At 47.9% G+C, this 24,337-nt stretch overlaps 4 non-coding genes and 1 pseudogene across 4 annotated transcripts; 2 read left to right on the top strand and 3 right to left on the bottom strand.

Moving 5' to 3' along the window:
* Positions 1–6,265: 6,265 nt before the first annotated feature.
* Positions 6,266–6,754, bottom strand: LOC105741793 (annotated as a pseudogene).
* Positions 6,755–7,624: 870 nt separating this feature from the next.
* Positions 7,625–7,697, bottom strand: Trnav-cac. Its single transcript has one exon. It is a non-coding gene; the product is annotated as a tRNA-Val (tRNA).
* A 3,083-nt stretch (positions 7,698–10,780) lies between these two features.
* Positions 10,781–10,862, top strand: Trnas-cga. The gene has a single exon. It is a non-coding gene; the product is annotated as a tRNA-Ser (tRNA).
* Positions 10,863–13,808: 2,946 nt separating this feature from the next.
* On the bottom strand, positions 13,809–13,891 carry Trnal-uaa. The gene has a single exon. It is a non-coding gene; the product is annotated as a tRNA-Leu (tRNA).
* A 1,816-nt stretch (positions 13,892–15,707) lies between these two features.
* Positions 15,708–15,780, top strand: Trnav-aac. The gene has a single exon. It is a non-coding gene; the product is annotated as a tRNA-Val (tRNA).
* Positions 15,781–24,337: the final 8,557 nt, after the last annotated feature.

A 24,337-nucleotide genomic window follows, 5' to 3' on the forward strand; every position in this document is an offset into this window, starting at 1 on the left:
GAGAGAGACCAGCTCAGCCCACCAGGGGGCAGGGCTGGCTGGCATGTGGTGCTGGGGGATTGAACCGCGGTCCCTGATTTTTTTTTTGCTAAGCTTGTTCTAAGTAGGTGCTTTAGACCACTGAGCCATCTCTCCAGCCCCGGAACTACTTTCTGCTGTGCCCCAAGGCCACAGAGCTGGTGTCCCGCAGTCCCCTCCTCCCCCCAGGAATGTTGCTCCTTTCTCCGTGAAATTCTCGCGAATTCCTGGCTTCCAGCACGCTTCTCCCAGAGGAACTGCGTCCTGCTGGACCCGCCGGTCCTGATCCGAGGGGTGCGCGGTCAGGGCCTTGGATGGGCTCCGAGCGGACAGGCACGGGGCACGCGCACAGGCTCACGTGGGTCTGTGGGGGCTTCATGGTTCCTGCTGGCCGCTCTCCGCCCCTGGCGCGGCCCCTGGTTTAGCAGGATTCTGCCAGCTAAACAAGAATTTGTAATGGGTCAACTCACATTTCAGACTATAAATGTAAATCTTGTGCTTTTTGTTGTAAATGTATATTCACCCACTGTTCTAGGCTGTTTAGTAAATAGTGGCTGTTTCTTGCTGTTTGGGAGATAAAATTCCTACCTCACCAATTCCTGTAACCCTCACCAATTCCTGTTAAGAAAGTTAGACTACAGAAAGGACTTCAAAAGGAAATTAAATGGGCTTTACCTCAGGTGCAAGATAGCCAGAAACTAAAACAAAGCCCCAGGAAATTTAGTTTGGGTAGTGGGCACACTGACCTGAAAGCATTATTTTGTGTCAGCAATGAATTTGTTTACCAGATGGAATGTGGTTCCAGGTTTTAACACGCCCCACCCCCCAACCCCTACCTCCCCACCCCCCAACCCCAGTCCCCCACCCGCTTCCTGGGCTAGCTACCTTTCTGTCCTCTCCGCATGAGAGCTGACTGGGGCCCTGAGCTCAGCAAGAAACAGCTTTCCAAATTCCAATCTGGCTGCTCTGGTTTCTATTGTGAGAGACCCATCACAGTATTCAATTAAAGAGGAAGCTGGTCCCCAAGAGGAGGAGCAGTCTTAGATGGGACTGTGAATGAAAAGAACGCACGGCCTGGACCTTGAAGCTGTGGAGTACAAAGCACTAACCCGTGAGAGTTATATAGTTATGTATATTATTGGGGACCCTTGGTACCAAGTTGACCAAAATCTGGGCAGCGATCAGGGAAGTTTTTGACAGCTGCAAGAAAAAAAGTGGCAGACAAAAATGAGAAATAGAAACATATTAAACAAATAGGGGGAACTACCCGCTCGGGCCCCCATCCTGTCCCTCTCTTGGACAGGAGTTTTCTTTCTCTCAATAAATATATCCTGCTCATAAGAAAAAAAAGCAATCCTGATCAAAATAAAGTGTAAAATGTTTGTTGATCTTGACAAATTAAAAAAAAAAAAATACAGAAAAAGGTACCAAAAAAAAGAAAGAAAAAGAAAAAGGTACCTAGGCCGGGGGAGATAGCTCCAGCTGTCTAAGCGCCTGCCTGGCAGGTGCAAGGCCTGGGGTTCAATCCCCAGTTCCACATGCTGTGCTGGCAGCCAAAACTGGGTGTGATGGTGCATGCCTGTAATCCCATGACTGGGGAGACAGAGGAGAGTGTCACTGTGACTCCAAGCTGTGTAGCAAGACCCTGTACCAAATAAATATATAAATAAAAGATTTTTTAAAATTACCTAATTCAGTTGCCCGAGAGGAAGGAGAAAGACCCATTGGGCCAGGCCTTGGAGACCCTGTATTAAGCAGAGCCAGTAAAAGGAGCTTGCAGCCTCAGGGCCTTAAGCATTACTCCATGATGACAAGGAAGACAAAAGAGAAAGTGCTGGTATGCACTGAGGCTGGCAGGACCTACGCCTGCCCCCACCCAAGGGTGATGGCCCCTGGGAGGAGGTGGGGGGTGCTTCCACAAGGCCACTCATCAGCAGAAAAGGGTGACGGCTGTGACCATGGGCAGGCATCCCCCGAAACTGCTAATGAGCATAATGAATACATCAGATAAGAGCTGCAGACTGCAGCTATGACCCAGAGCCAAGGCGACTGGGTGCTGTGGTCACGGCGGGCCGCGGACAGTCTCCCATCTGGAGCAGCACTAGGCCGACTTCAAGCTGGCAGAAGGGCCAGCCCCTGCACAGGCCAGCAGCAACCCGGGCTCACCTTGCGCACTCTCCGTGGACCTGGAAATCTGTCCTTCCTTAGGTGTTGTCCTGGTTTGGGGTTTTTGCAGGGAAACAATACAATACAGGACACTCTTTATAACACTGTTTTATACTCATCCAAAGAATCATAACAGAGTACAGAAAATCAGTCCACACACTAAAGACCAAAGAATCCAGCTGAGGGCCTGGATCCTACTATCGTGCATGAGTCCAGCTGAAAATCTAGAGCCCATAACAATACTTCCCACAACTCCAACTGGAGGACTAGAGCCTGAACATCTAAGAAACAGGGGTTGGACAATTAACCAAAGTAAAGCACAAGGACTGTGCAAACCTATAAAGTTCCTAGTGATAATGTGGCCCAGTGATACAAAAGTATACCTGGAAAAAGTCTCTCAATAGGCTCTCCAGGGGCTGGGGAGAAGGCTCAGTAGAATAAGTGCTTGCCTGGCAAGCACAAGGGCCTGAGTTCAATCTGCAGCTCTGGGGAAAAAAATCAATAGGCCTTCCAAACATTAAAAGGGAGGCATAGAAGTTAATTGGTGCATTTGGCTTTTGGAGACAATGTGTACATATTAAATTCAATACTACAACCTATTTCTATAGTAACTATGCCTGATGCAGGCTTGCTTCACAGACCTACCCTGGGAAGGCCCAAGATCAGTGGTGGAAGCTAAAAAGTCTGCATGAGCAGGATGAAGGATCTGTGCCAGCAGGCTGAGGGATCCAAACTGGAGCTAGGAAACGATGCTCGAGGTAAGCACCAGAGCTCCCCCAAAAAGGCGCCACAGCCGTCCTCAGCAACAGTGAGGCCCCAAGCTCCTCCAGCAATGAGGAAAGCTGAATTCCCATCAGGAAAGCCAAAGTGACAAACTTCTCCACGAGGCTGAGAGGTGCATCTTCTCCTCCAGAGCCAGGAAGTGATGCTCAAGACGAGGACCAGAGCTCCCCCACAATGAACCATAGCCATTCTCAGTGACAACAAAGGTCCCAAGCTCCTCCAGCAACAAGAACAGCCCAAGAGAACCAACAGCTCCAACAGCTCCATGGAGCTTCCCTAACGCTGCCAACAGTCCTCAGGTGGCCCTCCCACGCCCAGCAGCACGCTGGTTCAATTCACATGGGTATAACAAGCTGACAAACAGTGGAGAATCCACTATGGGTGCCACAGGTTCTGAGCGTTCCCTAAGATGGCACAGTGTAGAGCAAGGCGTCCAGAACCTTGAAGACTTGGCCGTGCTGCAGTTCATCTGCAACGGGCAGCAACACAGCCCGCACACCACCAGCCTGCACCCTGCACAGAGGGCGCCTCGAGCCAGGCTTTGTCTAGAATGCGTGAGCACTTGAAGTAAATCATATTCAAGCTTTTGATCCTAATGGGAACTTCATGAATATAGCTACACAATTCCAGTTCCGTAATCGGTTACTAGGCACAGAAAGGCTTTCTCTGAATAACACCATCAAAATCCTCTCAGAAAAAAAAAAAAAAAAAAGCATAGGTTAAATGTAATTTACCACCACTAAAACACCAGCCACTAAACTTCACCACAAAAACCCCAGCCCGAGGGCACTCCACACCTACAGCCACTGACCATGTCAATAACATCTTCTGTGGCATGCAAGATGACATCAGACATTGTCTCCCAATCAGCGGCAATGACCACTAGACAGGCTAGGTAGAAATGCATCAGATCTAAGAAGAAGTTTCAACAAAATTATGATCACCACCTTGGACCTATGCCTCAGCATGGCCTCACCGGTGAACATTAATCAATCCCAAGCAGACCAATGCTGGGATTCCCAAGGCCTGGCGGTCACTCAACAGTAGGGACACTGAGTATGGAAAACTTTAACTTCCTTTGCCAGTAAATTTCTTGGGCCAAACAACACCAATCCCCAGGGAACGTATAGAGGACTCCAGGGAAGCCCTAAAAATTATAAGAAAAGAACACAAAGCAGAAATACCAACAATAATCCATTAAATAACTGAGAGTAGGCCATCAATATATTTAAGAACCCTTACTCCAAATTCTAATAGACCTCTATATCAAGGAGACCTTTGTTTGTTTGTTTGTTTGTTTGTTTGTTTGTTTTTGTGGTACCAGGGATTAAACTCAGGACCCTGTGTTTGCCAGGCAGGCACTTATTCTACTGAGCTCACTCCCCTGGCTTCAAGGAGACGTTTTTATAGATGTAGGAAGTTGAATTTCTATCACACACAGAGCCCATAACATGATACCTCTACTAACCGAAAGAGTGGGAGGACAGCACCTCTCTTCTGTCCCAACCAAGGAATATTACATAATAGAGCACCCCTAATAGGGGCTATGGACTATTGTTCAAGGGCTGGAGTTATACCAGGCAGTGGCTGGGTTTCTAAAATCCTCCCAGAACTAATTCTATATAAAAAGAAAAACACTTCTAAAGTTAATCTATAACAATTAAAACTTAAACCAAATTCCTTGCCTCAACCAAACAAACCCTCATTATAATGTCCTCTAAAAATGAGGGCATAGGGGGCTGGAGAGATGGCTCAGTGGTCTAAAAGCACCTACTTAGAACAAGCTTACCTAAAGCATCAGGGACGGCGGTTCAATCCCCCAGCACCACATGCCAGCCAGCCCCGCCCCCTGGTGGGCTGAGCTGGCCACACACACACACCTCTCTCTCTCTCTCTCTCTCTCTCTCTCTCTCTCTCTCTCTCTCAAATAAATAAAAAAAAAAAAGATGGCATAAAGAAATTACTGAAAAGTAAAAGTATTACCATAAGCAGACACTATAGAAGTTGTCCACAGCCTCACATGTAACAGTCCAGGCTGGGCAGTCAGGAAACATATGGCTTTTAAAGACAACAATCGATTTGAGAGCACTAAACCAGAATACTAAACAGATGGATGACACCCTCTGGAAGTAGACGCAGTAACACGTAAGATCTCAGACAGCAGCCCGAGATGTTACACGTCCATCGACCTTTCCTATCCGTTCTTTGCCACACCTATTGACAAGGAATCCAGAGGACACACCACCTGCTCTTGGGAAGACAGACAGTACAGGCGTAAATGCCTCCCACGAGGTTACCTGCACTCACCAGTTGGAGTTTATTCACTGCGAAGTAGACATGAAGCCAGATGATTATACTACTAGAATCACTCCACAGATTGATGGTGTCACATTGTCATGTGACCACAAAACTGCTCTTGAAAATAAAATGATTAAAACTCACTGAACATCTAAGAAATAGGGGTTGGACAATTATCCAAAATAAAGTACAAGGACTATGTGAATCTACAAAGTTCCTAGGGATAATATGGCCCAGTGATGCAAAAGTACACCTGGAAAAAGTCTCTCGATAGGCCTTTCAAACAATAAAAGGGAAGCATACAAGTTCACTGGCGCATTTGTCTTTTGGAGGCAATATGTGCATATTAAACTCCATACTATAGCCTATTTCTTTTTCTTTTTCTTTTCTTTTTTTTTTTTTTTGACAGAAGAGATTTTTTAATCAAGTTGAACTAAATCTGTGCAAACATTTTGTAGCCTTGTAACCAGAATCCTATAGAAACAGAATAAAGCCAGCATCCACCTATAGGTCTATTACATCCTTTAACATCTTACCAACTGAAAGGTTGATCTTAGGAGGCATTATGCCAAGGAACACAATTTTTAGTTTTGGCAATGAGCAGAGAAAGTGTCCTTGGTGTCATGCGTACTTAGCATGCACACTGCAATGAGCCACAACTCCATTCCTAGGATATCAACTTATTTTTTTTTTAATTTATTTATTTATGTGTGTGTGTGTGGCCAGCTCAGCCCACCAGGGGGTGGGGCTGGCTGGCTTGTGGTGCTGGGGGATTGAACCGCGTCCCTGTGCTTTGCTAAGCTTGTTCTAAGTAGGTGCTTTAGACCACTGAGCCATCTCACCAGCCCTATCAACTTATTTTTGTCTTAAATTCTTTTTTCTTGTGTTAAATTCTTAATTTGATAGTTTGCCTATTACCACATAGACCCAACATTTCCATTGTAAAAATCCAGCACAAATTAGAATTACAGATCTTTATTTGCAAATTCGATCTGCCAACTTAGCGTTTTCCACCGACTCGTGGCGCAGAAACTTCCCCAGGCTTCACAGTCTTCTGCTTAGGTGCTGCCTCTGTGGGGGCCTCAGCAACAGCCAGGGCAGTCCTCTTAGATGCTGGCTTAGCCTTTTTTGCTTCCTTGGCAGCCCTGACAGCGTGTTCTCTTTGGGCCTTTCTAACTTCTGGTTTCTCATTCCTCTTGGTCATTATGTCAGCAAGAGATGCACCAGTGACAGCCCTCTGAAATTTGACTGCTCGTCGAGTTCTTTTCTTTTGAATTTCTTCCGACTGCCCCTTTTTGTGCTTTCTTCTGTACAGGACAGTCCAGTTTATGTGCGGAGGATTTCTCTTGGAAAGGAATGCAGACTCGATTTTTGCATTCAGAAACTGGAAGACCTTCCCAGTGGTCCTGGCGTAGTGCCTCCTGTGTCTCGGGTGGCTCTTGTAGCCGCTGAAGCTGCACAGCTCGACCTTCACGGTGGCAGCCAGCAGTCAAGGCGGAAGATGGTGAAAAGTCCTATTTCTACAGTAACAAGAAAGGAAAGAGAAAACTCAGTGCACAAAGTGCTTTAAAAAACACTTAAGGACCACATAACCGGATTCCACACATTGCACCTACTGAATTACCATCAACCCGATGCTTCCCTTTCTGATACCTAAGGTACTTGAGCAGTTTGGATGTAATCCCTTCCCTGGCTAAGCGATTTCCATACTCAGAAGCTAAATATTCTTTGTTTGAAAAACATGTGTGGACGCTCTGTTAACCTCTACAGATTTCCTGTTCAGTTCTATCTCAGCAAACCACAATCCCATGTACACTGCTCCTCAATCAGTAAACGAGAGGTTCTGGCTGCCTCGTGTGCCTTCTGTTCCCCACGAACAACTGGTCACCCCAGATCCCCCCTCTACTCCACTTTGTCTTTTTCTCTTTCCTCCACAGTGTGCCTTATCACCTGGCAGAAGATTGGGGCTCTCTGCAGGGGCCTCTGATCCTGGGGAGTCACAGACCCCGAGGCCTCTCAAGGGCTGGAACCACTGTCGGGGCCCTGTGGCCCAGGTTAGGCAAGGACAGGATCGCCGACGCGGAGCACTTTCTAGAGAGACACGATTGTCGCCACTGCCTGTGAGCGGGAGCCCTCGTGGTTTCTGGAAATCCGAATTCCAGAGGCGGTGGCAGCAGCTACGCAGTCCTCGCATCTCCAGACCCAAGCGGGAACAGAACAGCGAGCCCTAGGAGCAGGCACATGGTCCTAGCAGGGACTTTTCAGGAGAACCTACAATTTGCCAGCAAAGGGTAAGTGCGATGAATGGTGAATTTTTTGTTTCCCGCAAATGTAAACCGCTTGAAAGCAAAAGATCGTGTGTTCCCGCCCGGTTTCGAACCGGGGACCTTTCGCGTGTGAGGCGAACGTGATAACCACTACACTACGGGAACAGTTGAACGGTTTATCCACCGGACAGTGTGAAGGCGCCGCCACGCCCGGCCGGGACCCGCAGCAGCGCGGAGGCACCGACAGGGGGCACGCTCGGCTTCGGGCGGCGCACCCGCAAGAGCCCCTGCCCCGGCTGCTCCGTCGGTCCTCCGCACAAAGGACGCAGGGAGGAACTCAGCGGCCAGGCCGTGACGCCCCCCTGGCCGGGGAGACCCGTCAGACTCGGTTAGGAGCGCACCGGCTGCCCTGCGTCCGCCCCTGCGAGCTGCCCGGCGGCCTCGCCTCCTGCTGGTGGCTGGCGATCGTGCAGCCCCAAACTCACTGCCAAGCTGACACCTTCTTCCCAACCATCCTCTTCATAGTTCGCCATCTCTTCTCAAACCTAGTGGAAAAATCACAGGGCTTACCTGTCTTTCGGTCCTCGTGCCACATGAAGACCTCGGTGTCATTCACACCTTGTATTAATTAAATAAACGCGTCCGCTTTTCTCTTGTTGGTCTGTCTCTTCTCTCAGAGGCCCTGGCACGAACTGGGCCTGACCCAGGAAAGCTCTCTTTTCCCACAAAGGTATGGAGGGTATGATTAGGACGGCGGAGGAGGAGAAGGAGGCAAGCGGGAGGGAACGCCTCGTAATACAGGGATGGGTCTGCATGGAGACCCCGCTACGCATTAAGAACACCAAAGAAATTAGGATTTTTTTTTTCCTGGCATGAAATAAGATTGGAGGGTCGGAGCTACCAATTTTCTCCACTTCCTGTACAGAATTCATTCCGCATTTCCAGGTCAACGCTCCCAGTGCTGCCTGGTAGAGGCAGCCCCTCAGCCCTAACCTGAGAAGGTCAGGACACCCGGTCTGCAGTTTGCTGTGGCCCATGTGGGGTAAGTGGCTCTGCTGGAGCTACTCAGGACCTAATATCTCTTGCTTTTGTGATCACATGTGGGTAAATACAAAGTATGACCCTTGAGAAGATGTGACATACAAAAAGAACTATATGATATGGTCAGTTATCAAGGTGACGGAAAGGAAAGTTGCCTCAGACCACGTTCACTGGCCCTGAGCCTGCTGGGCAAAGCTGCCGATTCACTGTCACAGCTGCAGGCGCCGAGGAGGCCCAAGTGTTCCTGGCCAGTTGATCCACATATGGACCCACATTAGGGTCACCAGGAGAAAAGGAGACACCTGCACTCTCCCATGTTCTCAGAGCAAAGGCATGGAGCACCAGAATAGATGTCCCATATGTGGCGGTGTGCCTTCTCCTGCGCTCCAGGCTTCGGAAGGCCTTGCACCCAGGTCTTAAACAAATCCTCATGTGGCTCTGTGTGACAGCAGCACCTACAACCCACTGTGCTGGAGTTCTTATCGCAAGGGAGAGGCTGAAACAGGGGACAGAGGTCAGGTGCTGGCACCAAATCCTAACGCGAGATGGTGCTCTCATGGGCTGAAGTGTCCGACCCCAAGTTTACTGTTGCAAGGCCCTGGTTAATTCCAACGTCTCTTCATCCAGAACTAAGGACTTGTCTTAGTTACTTTTTCATTTGCCAAGACACAATATTGGATGCTCACAGCTGAGAGGAAGAAAAGTCTGTTTCAACTCAGTTCGTAGGGTTTTCAGGCCATAGACAGCTGGCTCCAAGGCCGACCAGCATGCAGAGGAGAAATAGTCCACAGCAGGGGTGGCAGGCAATGGGGACACCCTCCAGGCCATGCCACCACCCCTATGGCCCGTGTCCTCCAGCCAGGCTTTACTACCGAGCATCCCATGTAGCTGTACACACCTCAGGGGAGTTCTGCACTGGTTAATCACCCGGAGGATCCGGTCCCCTGCCAGAGCACTGCCTGGGAGCACAGGAGGGCTGAGGCAGCACGAGACAGGAGCCATAACAGACCTTTCAGGTGTTCATGAACATCAAGTGAGATCTCAGAGTGGGACTTCAGTCAGTAGGACCACTGTCCTCGCAAGAAGAGGGAGACACCAGAGCTCTCTCCGGCTTTCTGCACAGAGGAAGAACCAAGTTCAGGCAGTGATAGAGCGGTCAGCAGCGAGCCAGGGAGCGGCCTGGCCGACACTCACCCCAGAGCTCCCTGCTGGCCTCCAGAAGGTGAGCAAATAAATTGTGTTTAAAGCCACCTGCTTTGTGCTATGTTGCTACGCAGCGCTTGTTGACCAGCACAGGTGTATTAATAACCAACAGTCTGACTCGGGACTCCTTGATCTCCATGGCCCCAACTGTCTCGTTTCTTCTCTTGCCTTAAAAAAACAATTTTCTCCTGACGCTTTTCAAGGTAGGGGTAGTGCATCGTAGCAATGAAAGTGCTAGTGAAGTGGAGGGTGAGAGTGTCCCGAGAGGGACGCGCGCTGAACCTTCCTGGGGGCGCTGCTGCCCCCGCCTGAAGTCTCACCGCCAGCAGAGCCTGAAAGATCTTCAAAGCCGGCTTCCAAGTGTTCTGTTTGTTGATCACGTGATCTCGAGGAGTTATTTTGTACAACACCTACACAGTCTCCCGTAAATGCTTCCCACACTAGCATACTGTCCCCACTGCTCTAAACTTTGCCTTCCTGTGTTTGTGTGTGTGTGTGTGCGCGCTCACACATAATGCATACTCATTTTCTTTGAAATATACATAGTACTTCACTGTGGAGTTGTGCAGTAAACTATGTAATTAAATAATTCCAAAGTATTTAGTAAATAAGTGAATAGATTAACTACTTAATAAGCCCTAGTGTCTCAGGGTTTCCCTAGTCTTGCAGTCACCAGCTGTGGGCTGAATCTGCAGAATAGTCCTGTGGGCGAAATGCACTGTGCGCGTCCAGGCGCAGCGCAGCAGAGCGGGGGCCTGGGCACCGTCACACCAGCCTCGCTCCCTGACACAATGAAGAAAATCCAGGCAATGCATAAGACCCGAGAGAAAAAAGAGAGCCCTGAAGCCAGGGACTCCTGCCTCCTCTCAGAAGGTGAGGTGTGCAGGCAGGACAAAAGGCGGCGGGCCACGCCGGGGTTGGAAGGCAGAGGAGGAGCAGGTGGCGGCCAGCCCTCCTCCCGAGCGCACCGTATTTTTGAGGCCCCCCGCGCTGTCGGCCTGCGGGCTGTGATGGCCGAGTGGTTAAGGCGTTGGACTCGAAATCCAATGGGGTCTCCCCGCGCAGGTTCAAATCCTGCTCACAGCGGCTCCGATTCCCTTGCAGTGGTCGTGCTGCTTTTGATTCTCTTTTTCGTCTGGAACAGCCAGCCTGCGCCCGCGTTGTGCCCTGCCCCTGCCCGCCTGCCCGCCTTTCCCGGCCCTCTCCGGCCGCTCCTGCTCCTGAGAGCACGCGCGTGCCTTCATCCCGAGCGCACCATTGCCGGGCCCAGGCTGCAAAGCGCCTGCTCGTTTCTCTAGGAGCCTGCTGTGTGGGAAAGCCCGGGCAGATCCCAGTGGCCAGGAGCAACTGAGGGAACGTTGCTTTTAAAAACTAGAAAACCTGAGTTCAATCCCCGGTTCCGCAAAAATAAATAAATACAAACTAGAAAACCGCCCTTATGAACCCGAGCAGGCAGGCAGCTCCTGAGATACCTTTTGTCTGGCGGTAGCCGGGGCCTGGGACCACAGACGCCCGCGAGAGAAAGCAGAAGTGAGGACCGGACCGGCCAGCCCTCTGCGCCGGGCCGCGCATCTCGATGAGGACCCGCGACCTGTGCGGGCTCGGGGCCTTGGTGTGCGCTGGGTCCCCGCGCCTTCCCGGCGCGCGGAATCACTCCAGCCACCGGACTCAGGAGTGAAGAAGGAAAAGCAGTTCCTGCCTACTTTCCGTTTCTGTTAAATCTGAAGTGAGCCGCGGGGATCCCTTGTAGGTGACCCAGACCAGCACCCGGGTCCGTGCAGAGGGGTCCAAGGAGCGCCGCCTGCGTCCGCCCCGGGGGATCGTGGAGGTCAGTGTTGTGAGGGGATTGAAAATTGTCCTCATTTCTGGCCTCTGCACGAGTTGGGGTTCTGCGATGCTCCTGCTAAGATCGAGCAGCCAGAGCGCACTGGGTACAGGTGGGCGGTGGGTGCAAGGTAAACGCAGACCAGCTTGTCCGAGGAGGTTCTGGGCTCGAGTTCTGGTTGGCTCCGCCTGACACTATTGGGTTGGGGTTAATGCTTAGAAACTTTTTCTTTATGTTATTCAAAATTACTTCAAACATTAGAGGAGACTAAATCAGACACAAGCTTAAATATATCATGGATTCTCTTATAAGAAAAACTCAAAGTATAAGGAGCAGAGTAAGATGGAAAGGTTAAGATATGCCCTGTAAGGCGCCCACCGCCCACAGGAAAGCGCTCTGCAAACAGGAACCACTGAAAACCTAACAGTGCAAATAATTAAATTGTGTCATAGCCTGACATTACAACAGTGGACAGTAGCAAAAATAAAATATAGCTTCATGAATAAAATAAGGAAAGTAAATTCTTTTTTTGTTTTTTTTCCTTTTTTTGAACTACCAGGGATTGAACTCAGGACCCTGCACTTGCCAGACAAGTACTTATTCTACTGAGCTATCTCCCCAGGCCCTGGAAAATAAATGCTTAAAGTTCACTGAAAAATAATGCACTTGATATTGAGAGATGGGGTCTGCTGAAGGCATTCTTTGAAGCACAACCCGAACAGCCAGATATGAGACAGTAAGAGACAGAGGGGAGTGAGGTTCTGATGCGAGCTGCGGGGCAGAGGAGCCCCGGAACGACATGCTGAGAGGCCAGACAGAAAGGCTGTGAGCTGTGAGTCTGCGTCTCTGAAGTGTCCAGAAGGAGCAGCTCTAGAAGCAGACAGTACTCGAGGTCACCAGGGGACAGAGAGTGGCCACTGAGTTTGTGTTGGAGGTGATGAAATGTCCTGAGATCAGAAAGTGATGGCAGGCACGCAACTAAGGGAGTGCAAGAAAGCCACCCAGGTGTGAGAGGTCTGGACGGTGGCCTCCTAACTCCCCTCTCGAAGGGCACCACCACACTTCTGTCCTCAGCGCTGGGCTTCACACCGCCACAAAATCACAGGACATTGGTCACAAAATCACAGGACATCAGTCTTTGTCAGAAGCCATCTTCTAAGGCCCCTCTCATGAGACATTCAACAAGTTCCATTTTCAGCCGCGTCACCAATGTCAAACATCTAGAGAACTGTTTCCCATCAGATAACTTATATTCTTCTTCTGTTTTCCCCAGTTCTACATTAAAAGTTTTCCTTGCACACCCACTAGTTCTTCTGCTGTTTAAATTTTTATATGTCGCTGCTACTGTGTCCTCCCATTTTTGTCCTCTTGTGGTCATGATCACTGCTGTCCTTCTCCCCTCCTCTCCTCTTCCTTTGTTCCTCTTCTCTCTCTTCTCTTCCCTTCTTCCTCTTTGGTGGATTTCTGGCTAGAGAGGCATCAGACCCATCTTCAACGCACACCCTGGCTAGCTCTGCCTCACCGTGACTTCCATCATGCTGAACATGCAGACGGCCAGAAAGCAGGGCCATGGGCCTGAAGCAGGTGCCAGCACATGGGTCCCTAGGAAACCCCCAGGACTCTAGCACCCACCTGGATGCGGAAAGTGTTGTCCCTAACCAACAAAGCAAACTCTAGCTTGTACAGAAATACATAACGGTCCTCGACCCCATAAGAGAGCTGAGGTCATAGAGTACCCAAATTGTCTAAACTCTAAGAAAAAGCAGGTGCACCCAAGCAGAAATGGGACATGTAGTAACAGTTCACACACTGCATTGGGATGAACATGGGTCCTCCACTCACTGAGGCTGAGAAAACTCCAGCTACAACTTGGCGTCTTATGAATGGCTCTAGTCTGAGTGTGGATCAGAATGAAATTCTACAATCCTAGGATCAAATACTCAAGTTGAGTTTACACATTCTTGTAGAAAATAGAGAAGCAAAATGATATCACTATGAGAGAGAGAGAGAGAGAGAGAGAGAGAGAGAGAGAGAGAGAGATTTGGCCTTATTAAATGGACTCTGTAGAGAAGGGGAAAATAAACTTCCAAAACATATCTGACCATTGTCATGTGTAGAAAATGTATGAAGAACTCTCAAAACGCAATACTAAGAAAAGCTAAAATGAGCATGTTACTAGAGCACACACTCGTGAATAACAACTAATCTACCGGGAGTGGGGCTCGAACCCACGCAGACTCACGTCTATTGGATCTTAAGTCCAACGCCTTAACCACTCGGCCATCCCGGTAACACCAAGTTTGGATTCCTTCCTGTTTATACTTTGGTCTATTGAAGGATTTACTTACCTTCAACAAGGACCATTCCACCGCTAGTAGGCGCCACACATCACTCTTTATGTTAGGGAAAGCCAACTCATCCCCGACCCCAGGGGACTTGGGTTAAAATAAGGACTATAGATTAAAAACGGAAAGCACAGGACACAATAGGGATGGTCACTTTTCCAGACCCTATACTGTCAGCACTTCGAAAAATCAAAGAGGAAGGGGGGATGCCTCCACTTGGGCCACTCGCAGCGTCCCAGGAAACGGTTCTGCCCGCTGAATCCAAACCCTGCTGGAAGGACGCTCTTTGCACTCCGCATCCGAGGGCTCCTGCTGGCCAAGGCTACCCGCCACACCCCAGGAGCTCAGACCCGCAGGAGCCGAGGCCCTGCGCGGAAAGGCGAGCTCCGTATCAGTCCTTGGGTCCGGAGAGGACTTGTGGAGAGCGAGGTCCCCGCGCGCGCCACGGCTTCGTTTGCTGTCCCATGACTGTGATTCTTAACGTGCTCCATACGCTGATGAAATACACTTGCCTACATAGGACTGCCAGAAGTTCATAGAAATGTCTATGGAACATGTCTTTATGACCCAAAGGAGAGAAAATAACTGTAAAAAAAAAATCTTATTTAAAAGCCAAATAATTGGGTTGGGGAGATGGCTCAGTGGAATAAGCGATTCCCTGGCAAACGCAAGAGCCTGAGTTCAATCCCCAGTTCTGGGGGTAAGAAAAAAACCAAATAATTTAGCAGAACACTGGCATGGTTTGCTCTGTGTAAATCACTTATTCAAGGAAGTCTACAATAGAAAAGTAAATAAGAATGACAAAAATAGAAGATCTTGGAAATATTTTAAAAGATGAGATCTTAATATGTAAATAATAAGACTGGGAGTGGTGGTGCCCGCCTGTAGTCCCTGCGCTTGGGATGCTGAAAACAGGAGAATCACTACAGTCTGATCTATGTAGTGAGACCCTGTACTATATATATATTAACAGGATTATTAGGAAACAGGTAAAGACTAAAAACAGGATATTTATTTAAAAATTCATAAAATTGTAATTGTATTTTAGATATATAATAGGATTAGCAATTTATAACGTGCGACACAAAACGAGATTCCTTGACTCCTTTTAGACTGGCGGGATTAGGAGACCGGGTGTGTGGGCGAGGGGAGCTGGAGCGCAAGAGCGCTCGCATCCTGCGGGCAGAATTTATCCTCCTGCAGCATCCCGGGAAGGGGCAGGCGTTGCACCGAAGCGAAGACTGCCCACGCCCAGGTGTCCCGACGCTGGGCGCCCAGTCGTAGGGGTCCCCACACACCTGGGACCGCAAGGGACAGACTGCTTCTGTGGGGATGTTACTGGCGGCAGCGTCTGGTCCTCCAGAGTCAGACTGAGCCTTGAAGACAGTGAACCAAGAGTGGCGAGCGCCGCCGCACCGGCTGCCGCGCGGCCGTGGGAAGGAATGGAGACGCGCACGCAGCAGTACGCTCCGCTTTAAAGAGCAACTTTAAACTTTCTCCAGACGGCTCTCCTCCTCGGCTCGCACTTTGTTTCTTGTCGCTCAGCCTTGTAAACCTTTGCTCTCAGTCTTCTTTGGGAACCGCTGGGCGCAGGGCGAACCTCAGCCCGGTCCGCACGGGGAGACTAAGTGGGCCCTGAAGGCGGGGTGGATTTGTTGCGACAGGAAAAGAAATAAATAAACAAACAAATAGTAATCTGAAGGATAAAGTTAAAGTTCGCTTTTAACTGTTATACAAATATATGCGACCACTCAGCCGGTTGTTTCCGTAGTGTAGTGGTTATCACGTTCGCCTAACACGCGAAAGGTCCTCGGTTCGAAACCGGGCGGAAACATGAGGTACTAGTATTTTTGTAAATTTGATCTGAGTTCACATTTAGGAAATAAATTATCTGTGTTTTTGTAAATTAGGTCTGAGTTCACATTTCGATTTGGTCTCAAAGCAGCTTTCCTTGTAGCTAGGGCAGCATGACCTCCTTCCTCAGTCTATCCCGGTATAGCAGACCACGGAGGAAACAGACGGCCCTACAATTCTGTACCGTTTATTCAGAGAAAATGTGGAGAGCAGGGCTTTTGCAGTGAAAAGAGTGCGCCCGGACCTCCCAAAGGCCCAGGACAGCTCTGGAAAGAGGGCTCTCTACAGAAAGCTTGGAGGTGGGGGTGTGCACCCCTAGGCCAGAGAGCCCAAGCGCAGCCAGAGAGCGAGACAGAGGCAGAGGAAGCCGGAGTCAGCTGCATTTTCCTAGAGAATCAAGGAAAACACAGATGTGAGAAGTGAAAGAAAAAAATAAAGAAGCTTCTTCTTCTTCTTAGAAAAACTGCAGGAAGGAAGCCGCCATTCACCGAATCAAGAAGAGTAACTGGAAAGCTTTGGTCTGTTGCAAGTCACTGCATATGCACAACCAGATGCGCACTGGAGAGAAACCCCGTGTAGGTCAACGCAGGGCAAGCAGTCAGCACGCAGCCTTGTGTATGTAATACGGAAAAGCCTTCAGCCATTCCAGTTCCGATAGATTTTATTTTATTTTATTTTTTAAAATTTTATTTATTTATTTATTTAAACATTTATTTATTTATTTATTTATGTGTGTGGCCAGCTCAGCTCACCAGGGGGCGGGGCTGGCTGGCATGTGGTGCCAGGGATTGAACTCAGGACATTGTGATTACCAGGCAAGCGCTTATTCTACTGAGCTATTTCCCTGGCCCCTCTGATAGATTTTAAAAAGTCACAGAGGTAAATTAGCTGTGAATATGTGACACTGACAGGAGAGGACTCAGTGGCGAGAAGCCCTTTGTCAGAAATAAGGAAAATCTTCAGCACAGACAGCTATCGATACATACACGGAAGGATTCGTAGCAGAGAAAATTGGAACAATGTGAGTCATCTCAAAAAGGTTGTATTTTATCAATGTATTAAAATATGTGAACAATCAATCCCCAGTTCTGCCAAAAACAAAAAATAAAACCTTCCATTCCTTAAAATACGTGAACAAATTCACCTGATAGACAAGCCACATGTACGTAATCATAGAGGAAGACCCTTCAGTCCTTCCAGTTGCCTTGAAGTACGTGAAGGAACTCACCCTGGGGAGAAACACTACATAGAAAATATGAGAAAGCATTTTGTGCTTCCCATTAACCTCAGAAGACGTGAACAAACTCACACTCAGAATAAGTATAATGCGAAAAGGCTTCATTCATACATGAATTTTTATGCAAATGCTGCACTGTGGAGAAACTCCTATCCATGTGTGTTGTGTAGGAACACCTCCAACCATCTACTCTGTTAATATGCACTCATGTTGATACACATATGTTAATATACATATATGTGTGGGAGCACCTCTAGTCATTTTGGTCTCCTCGCACTGCAAATGAACACAGCATGGTCGTCTGTACACAGGATGCACACAAGCGCTGAAGCAGATTGGGCCAAAGCCTTGTGAGTCTGCTCAACTACAAGTCCTATTAACGAAGTCTTCTGAATGTTTGTCTGCAACCTTATGTAGGTAACATGAAAATGTGACATCAACCATTTCTGTAAAACAAATTATTTCTGCATAGAACTCTACAGAAAACATGCAATCAAAGGAGGTATCCTGAAGGATAAACACAGTGTTCATTTGTTACTCACTCTGAAAATATACATCAGGAGTACATGTTTGAAAGTTCACTTTAAAGAATAAATTTGTAGTGACAGAGAAAACATTTTTATTTTTTAATACTTATTTCATTTTAATGGGTAATGAAGTAGAAAGGTATCATTTTAATTTGCATTTAAGATTAAAAACCTTTTCATGTTTATTTCTCACATGTGAACCATGTAATCATGTCCACAATTTTATTTATTATAATCTTTTTTTTTCAAATCGGTAGGACAGTTTCAATAATTAACACACTGCATACATTCTTCTTAATGGTTAATTGCTGTACAAGAAGTGGACTTGAGATCCTATTTACAAACACCATTAGAACAAATCATTCTATTCATTAAGAGAATGTAACTACATATCTATCCTAACCACTTTGAAGACACAGATACAAAATGGACATTCATCTGTATCCCCTTTTTTTGTTAAGTTCTGTTATTTGAATATTATAGGTGTGTAAACTCAGCAAAATATTCTAAAAGAGTCCAGTAACCCATAATAGCATTGGGTCTTCTGTTTAACTGGCAATGTCAGAAATTGTTGACCTGAGTCCCCCACAGCTCAACATAACAGCATGGCTTTATTTCTTATATTTCATTTTTATACTTTCCTTCTGAATGGTTAAGACCAAGGTAAAGCAGGACCTGTGCAACAAGAGTTGTAGCTTTTGGGTCTGATAAGGTCAGTGAAATCCCCTCAGGATTTATCCTGAGATCCTGTACCTCAGATTGTAGAACCTTTGTCAGTGTCAGCCATGTGGATGAGTCACAGCCATTGCTTGGCCAATGTGCTCTCTGTGAAAGCCTGAGAGAATGTTTTCTCTCCATGTGTCTCTCCTTAGGCACACTCTAGATCATTGATCACTTTCCTCTTTGGCCCCATAATCTCCTTGATCAGAAAATTTGGGACACTACTGAGGTACATGAAGTTACAGTACAAGTTCTCATATGTCCTGAGTCTTTAATGACCTTAGAAGGATAGGGCCAAAATGTTGGCTTTCCTTGCAGCCCTCCTTTTTCTCTAATTTTGGTCTGTAAACTTAGGTTGTTAACCATCCAGAAGACAAGTGTGTTGTTATTATCGAACAACTTTGGCTGTTAAGTTTAACTTCACTATCTGTCTGCATATCAAACATCTTAGGCCTTGTATGGAACAGGTATTTTTCATCAAGTATTGATATGTTGAACTTTAAGTCCCTACAGAATATGATAAAAAAACATTTAAAAATTAGAATATATTTTTAAAATAGGCATAAAGAATTATATACTCCTCATGTTTGCACATAAGTCCAAAAATCTCACCATATACAACCCTGAAGCAGGACAGTCCCACAATATTCCTTTTCCTGTCTCTTGCTTTCCTTCACCACCCGCTTCTTCTTGAACATCCATCTACCTGAGAGACATCATAGCAGCAACTGGCATGTCATGACAAGCAGCTCATGTTCAGAAGACCAGAATGACAGGCACTCTAAGCATGAAACTACTATTACAGATTACCATCTGCAGTGCAGTAGCTTAGTTCACAGGTATCAGTATATATAGTTAGTCAGGGTGAGAATATTTCCCAGAAAACATTTTTAAAAACTAGATTAAAGGAGAGAAGAAATGTTTTTATCCAAGACTCAAATATTTTCTCCCATTCTATGGGTTCTCCTTTAACTGTGATAATGCTTACAGTTATTTTAATCAACTAAGTTTTGAGACAGTGTCTTGCTTTGTAGTTTGTGTTGGGTTTGAGCTCACTATGTAGCCCGGGTTGGTCCTGAACTTGCAGTGATCCTCCTGCCTCAGCCTCCCTGGTGCTGGAAGTACAGGCATGTCCATCACACCCGGCAATAACAGGTATTTTAAAACAGCTCCCTTGATGGAAAACCACAAAAGTTCAAAAACATTTTCTTCAGTTATTTTTATTTCGTTCAATCAAGTATCATTTATACATTGACTTCAAATTTATATCTTTAATAAAGACTCCCTGGAACTTAAAAAAAAAAAGAATAAATTTGTAGTAATATTAACGGGGTGGGGGGAAGCAAAGATAATTAGAAAGCAGACAGAGATATTCAGAGGTGACCCTGAGACACTGACTGATCCCCAACCGTCCCTATTTGCTAAAACAGAGATCAGCTGGGTGTGGTGCTGCAGGCCTGTAACTGGGGAGGCTGAGGCAGGAGGATCACCTTGAATTCAAGGCCAGCGTGAACTGCATGGTTGTGTTCTGTGTGTCTAACGCTTACTAAACACTAGGATGATATTTACACATCAAATACAAAAAAAAAAAAAAAAATCACATCTCTCTGTAGTAGGAAGAGTATAGAATTCCCGGGATTGAACTCAGGCCCTTGCGCTTGCCAGGAAGCCCTTATTCCACTGAGCCATCTCCCCGACCCTAGAATTTTTAAAATAAGGCATTTATAAAATATTAGATCACATGATGGCAAATGTTAAGGAGGAAAACCGTCGGGGATGGACATCAGGATTGAGTTGGATCTTCTGTCAGAGGGAGAATGCTGGTGGCGTGTAAGAAAAAACCTGAAGGAAAGAAATCAGTCCAGAGGTGCCCTTCAGTGCAGAGGACCTGGGTGTGGAGAGCCAGCGCGCTACAGGAATAGCAGGTGAAGTCACTCCACTGAAGGAAAGTGAGTGTTTAACGAAACGAAGATCTTGGATGAACAAGAGACTTAAACACACGCCGCTGCCAGTAAGAGCCCTTTACCTCGTTCACTTCCTTCACGAGGTAAAAAGCCTGCTCTGGCCCACACAGGGATCAAACCCACAGCCTTGTGCATTATTAACACCATGCTCTAACCAACTGAGCTAACCAGCCACCTCAAGATGCCACTCTGTTCTAATATGCCAAAGGTTGTTTACAGTCTCAGCCTAGGCTAAAGCCAGCTGTCCGCCCATCAGTTGCTCCCACCCACCCCTGCTTCCCGCGCTCTTCCTGTTCTGCCAGAGCACTTGAGACCACTCCTGCCTGCACCCCTGGAGCGGACCGGCCGGATGTCAGAGAGCCAGAGTCAGGCGCTGGACCTTCCGGTCGCAGGCCACTCTCGCCAGTTCCAGCTCCTCACCCCCTCGCCACCTACACCTGCCTCCGTTCCAGGGCTAGCCTTGCAGGCACTACAGATGGAGTCCGGAGCTTATTTTTGTAGTCTGGGTTTTTTTTCGGGTCTCTGGCTTGCACTAAAAAGGTGCAGACCAGGAGCTGCACGATAACAATTCCCCTGGATTCGGTTTCCTTCCAGGACACGGAGCTTTGGAGAAGAATGCAACAGCTTCTCTCACAAGTATGGAGTCTGCGACCCTGGAAAAACTCGGAGGGATTGGGGCAGGCGGTGCAGAGTGCGGCTTTGCACAGATAGGCCTTCCTTTGTGCTGCAGCTGTGGCTTCCCACCCTCGAGCAGGGTGAAAGGAGCTGGGAGAAAATCAGGGTCTCTTGGAAACACTCAAACCAAAGACCACGGTCATTTGCACCCTGTCAGGTGAAGGTCCCAGTGCTCTAGTTGAGGCCTTGAGAATCCACATGCACAGATGACAGTGCCTTCTGCCTGGGGAGGACATGGGTGCCCCCCTGGGGACGGTGAGAAAGGCAAGTCACTTGGGGCCAAGTTACAGCTCCTGGGCCTCCTTACTGTCTCTTTCACAGCTAAGGGCCAGAGATGACGCCCACTGCACCAGTTCAGAGGAGCAAGATGTGCTGGAAGCGAGCTGGAGACTTTCCAGCTGTTAGGTGCAGCTGAGCTACTCAGCCACTCCACAGCCCACAGACCTTCGTGTGGTCACAGGCTGCAGGAGACATCTTCTTTGCCTTATTAAACTCTCAATGAAAATGATGAGAGGTTTCTAACACAAGCAAAGCAATCTGAGAACTTAGCTCACGAACTGGACAGAGGGTCTGACTGAAAATCTAAGGACATTTCTGTCCCTCCTAAGCAATCTCCTGACTGCACCCTCGGTGAGTGTGACCCGCTGAACTCAACCGCAGGCATGGCCTGCAGTAAACGGGTCCATCTCAGCCTGGGCACAGCCAGCCACTTCGAGTGTCAGTCCTCGACACTGCCCTGGTGTCTCAGGCCTCACCTTCCCGGGGGTCCACGTGTGAAGCTGTGGCCTTCCTGATTGCTTCTGGTTTCTAAAGTCTGAGCAGTGACACAAATAGTACAGCCACTTTGGAAACTAGCTCATCAATTTCTTAAAAAATTCTATCTAGCCAGGAATGGTGCTGCACACCTGTAATCCCAGCACTTGGGAGCCTGAGGCAGGAGGATCACCCTAAATGCAAGGCCAGCCTAACTACGTAGTGAGATCCCATCTCAAAAACCAAATAAACAAATACAAAGTTATATATAATTTTAATATAAAATCCAGCAACCCCACATAGAGAAATTAAAACATGGCTCTACATAAAGCCTTATACATAAATGATTATAGCAAAGTTATTCATAATAGGAAAAAGTGAAAATAATTCAAATGTCCATCAACTGATCAATAGATAAACAAAATGCCATATATACATGTCATGCACTAGAATATGCAGTCATAAAAAAATAAAGTATTACCTTCTACAGTATTGATGAGCCTCAAAAACATGCAAAGCGGAAAGAAGCCAAACCTAAAAGCAGACACATTCACCTAGCGTGGCGACACACACCTGCAGTCTCAGCACTCTGCAAGCCTGAGGCAGGCAGATCAGAAGGGTCGGCCCGGCCCTAAAACGTAGTGTGATCCTTCGCAAAATAAGAAGGCGCCGGCACTCAGCATGAAAGACCCGGTCTTGGTACCACATCTGAAATGTACTGAGCAGGCAAATCCATAGAAAGGAAAATTAGTGGTGTCTGGGAGAGGGTGGGAATGAGTACTGACTGCACACAGACATGGAGAGCTTTGGGGACATAAGCAGGAACAGGAAGACAATTCAAGGGGCTCTGTCATGATTTGGGATTCTTGCAAGAGAACAATACAATCCCAGACACGCTTTATAGGATTATTTCATACTCACCCAAAGAATCAATACAAAGTACAGGAAACCTGTCCACATACTAAAGACCAAAGAATCCAGCTGAGGGCCTGGAACCTAATATCCTGCATGAGCCCAGCTGAAGCCCTAGAGCCCATAAGAATGCCTCTCCCAAGTCCACTTGGAGACCGAGAGCCCATGACAGTGTCTCATGCAGGCCCATTTTGAGGATCTGCACTGGGAAGGCCCAAAGGTCACTGGTAAAGTTAGAAAGTCTATGCATGCAGGATGAAGGATCTGAACTGGAGCTAGGAAGCAAGGCTCAAAGTCAGAACGAGAGTCTCCCCCAAAAGTACCAGAGCCATCCTCACAGACAGTGTGGCCCTGAGCTCTTCTAGTGCTGAGAAAAGCTGAGTTCCCATCAGGAAAGTCAATGTGACAAGCTTCTCTCGGAGGCTGAGCAGTGCACCATCCTCCACACCACAGCCAGGCAACAATGCTCAAGATGAGGACCAGAGAGAGATACCCCAAAATGAACTGTAGCAATTCTGAGCGACAACGAGGTCCCAAGCTCCTCCAGTGACGAGAGCAGCCCAGTTCATTGGGAAAGCCAGCATGACAAGGTCCTCCAGCAGGACAGCCCAAGAGAACCAGCAGCTTCCAACAGCTCTGACAGCAACTCCAAGCAGCATCCCTAACAGCCCCTCCACAGCCTCTCCTGTGCTCCCTCTTACGCTGCTGGTGACAATCTCCAGGTGGGCCTCCCACACCCAGCTCCATGCTAGCTCAATTCAGTTGGGCATAACAAGCCGACCAGCAATTAGCAATCCACTAGAGGCACCTAAGGTCTCCAAGTCCAAGACGACAATGGCAGCCGGGCGAGGTGGTAAAGGCCTGAAGCAGAGCCCTGCCACGATGCAAGCCAGCCTGAGCTGCACAGCGAGGCCCCGCCTCAAAACAAACAAACATGCAAGCAAGAAAACAGATGATAGTGGCTTAGAACTGCCAGCACTGGAAGTGGGGAGAATTCATCAAGTCCTGTGTATATTTTTACAACAGAACCAGCATTGCTACTTGATATTCATTCACGTAGCAAACGTTTATCAATTGCCCGCTATGTCCTCAGATTTAGGACTGGATAGCAAATGACTGGAGAAAGGAGATGACAGTCTCCATTGTCATGGTGTTTACTTCCTGGTGAAAGAGAGGACAATGACCACATAAATTCTCCCCCCCCACCCCGGAACCAAGGATTGAAGATCACATAAATGTAAAAATATATAGAATATTCCCCATAGTGATAACTACCTTGAAAAGGAATACATCACAAAATTAGAGAAGTAGAAGAGGGCCACAGGTCTTGACATTTTCGAAACTGACCATGAAAGACCTTTTTGAACAAATGACATCAGAGGTGCCACTGCAGCAAGGAGAGCCTGAGGGACCCCAGGTTTTTTTTTCCCCAGGACACCTGGGAAAAGCAGCCACCTAGGATGTGGGAGCAGAGCACCCAGAAGCCTGCAGGACGGGAGGGGGCCCAGGGATGAGGACTGAAATGCACGACAGGGAGATCAGTGCAGGCAACAGTGCTGCCCAGACTGGTGCTGAGGACGAGACCCCCAGGGCTGGCAACTGGGAGAGGCTTGGACCCAGAACAGATGCGGGGTGGTGCGGAGACAGGGTGCAGACCCCAGCATCCTGTCCCGCTGTAGCGATTCCTATGGACGCCTGACCTACGAGGCGTCGAAACCCGAGCTTCTGCCTCACAGCTGAGCTGAAGCA

Source organism: Octodon degus, unplaced genomic scaffold, assembly GCF_000260255.1.
Source record: "Octodon degus isolate 3935 unplaced genomic scaffold, OctDeg1.0 scaffold00023, whole genome shotgun sequence".
Classification (NCBI taxonomy): Eukaryota; Metazoa; Chordata; class Mammalia; order Rodentia; family Octodontidae; genus Octodon; species Octodon degus.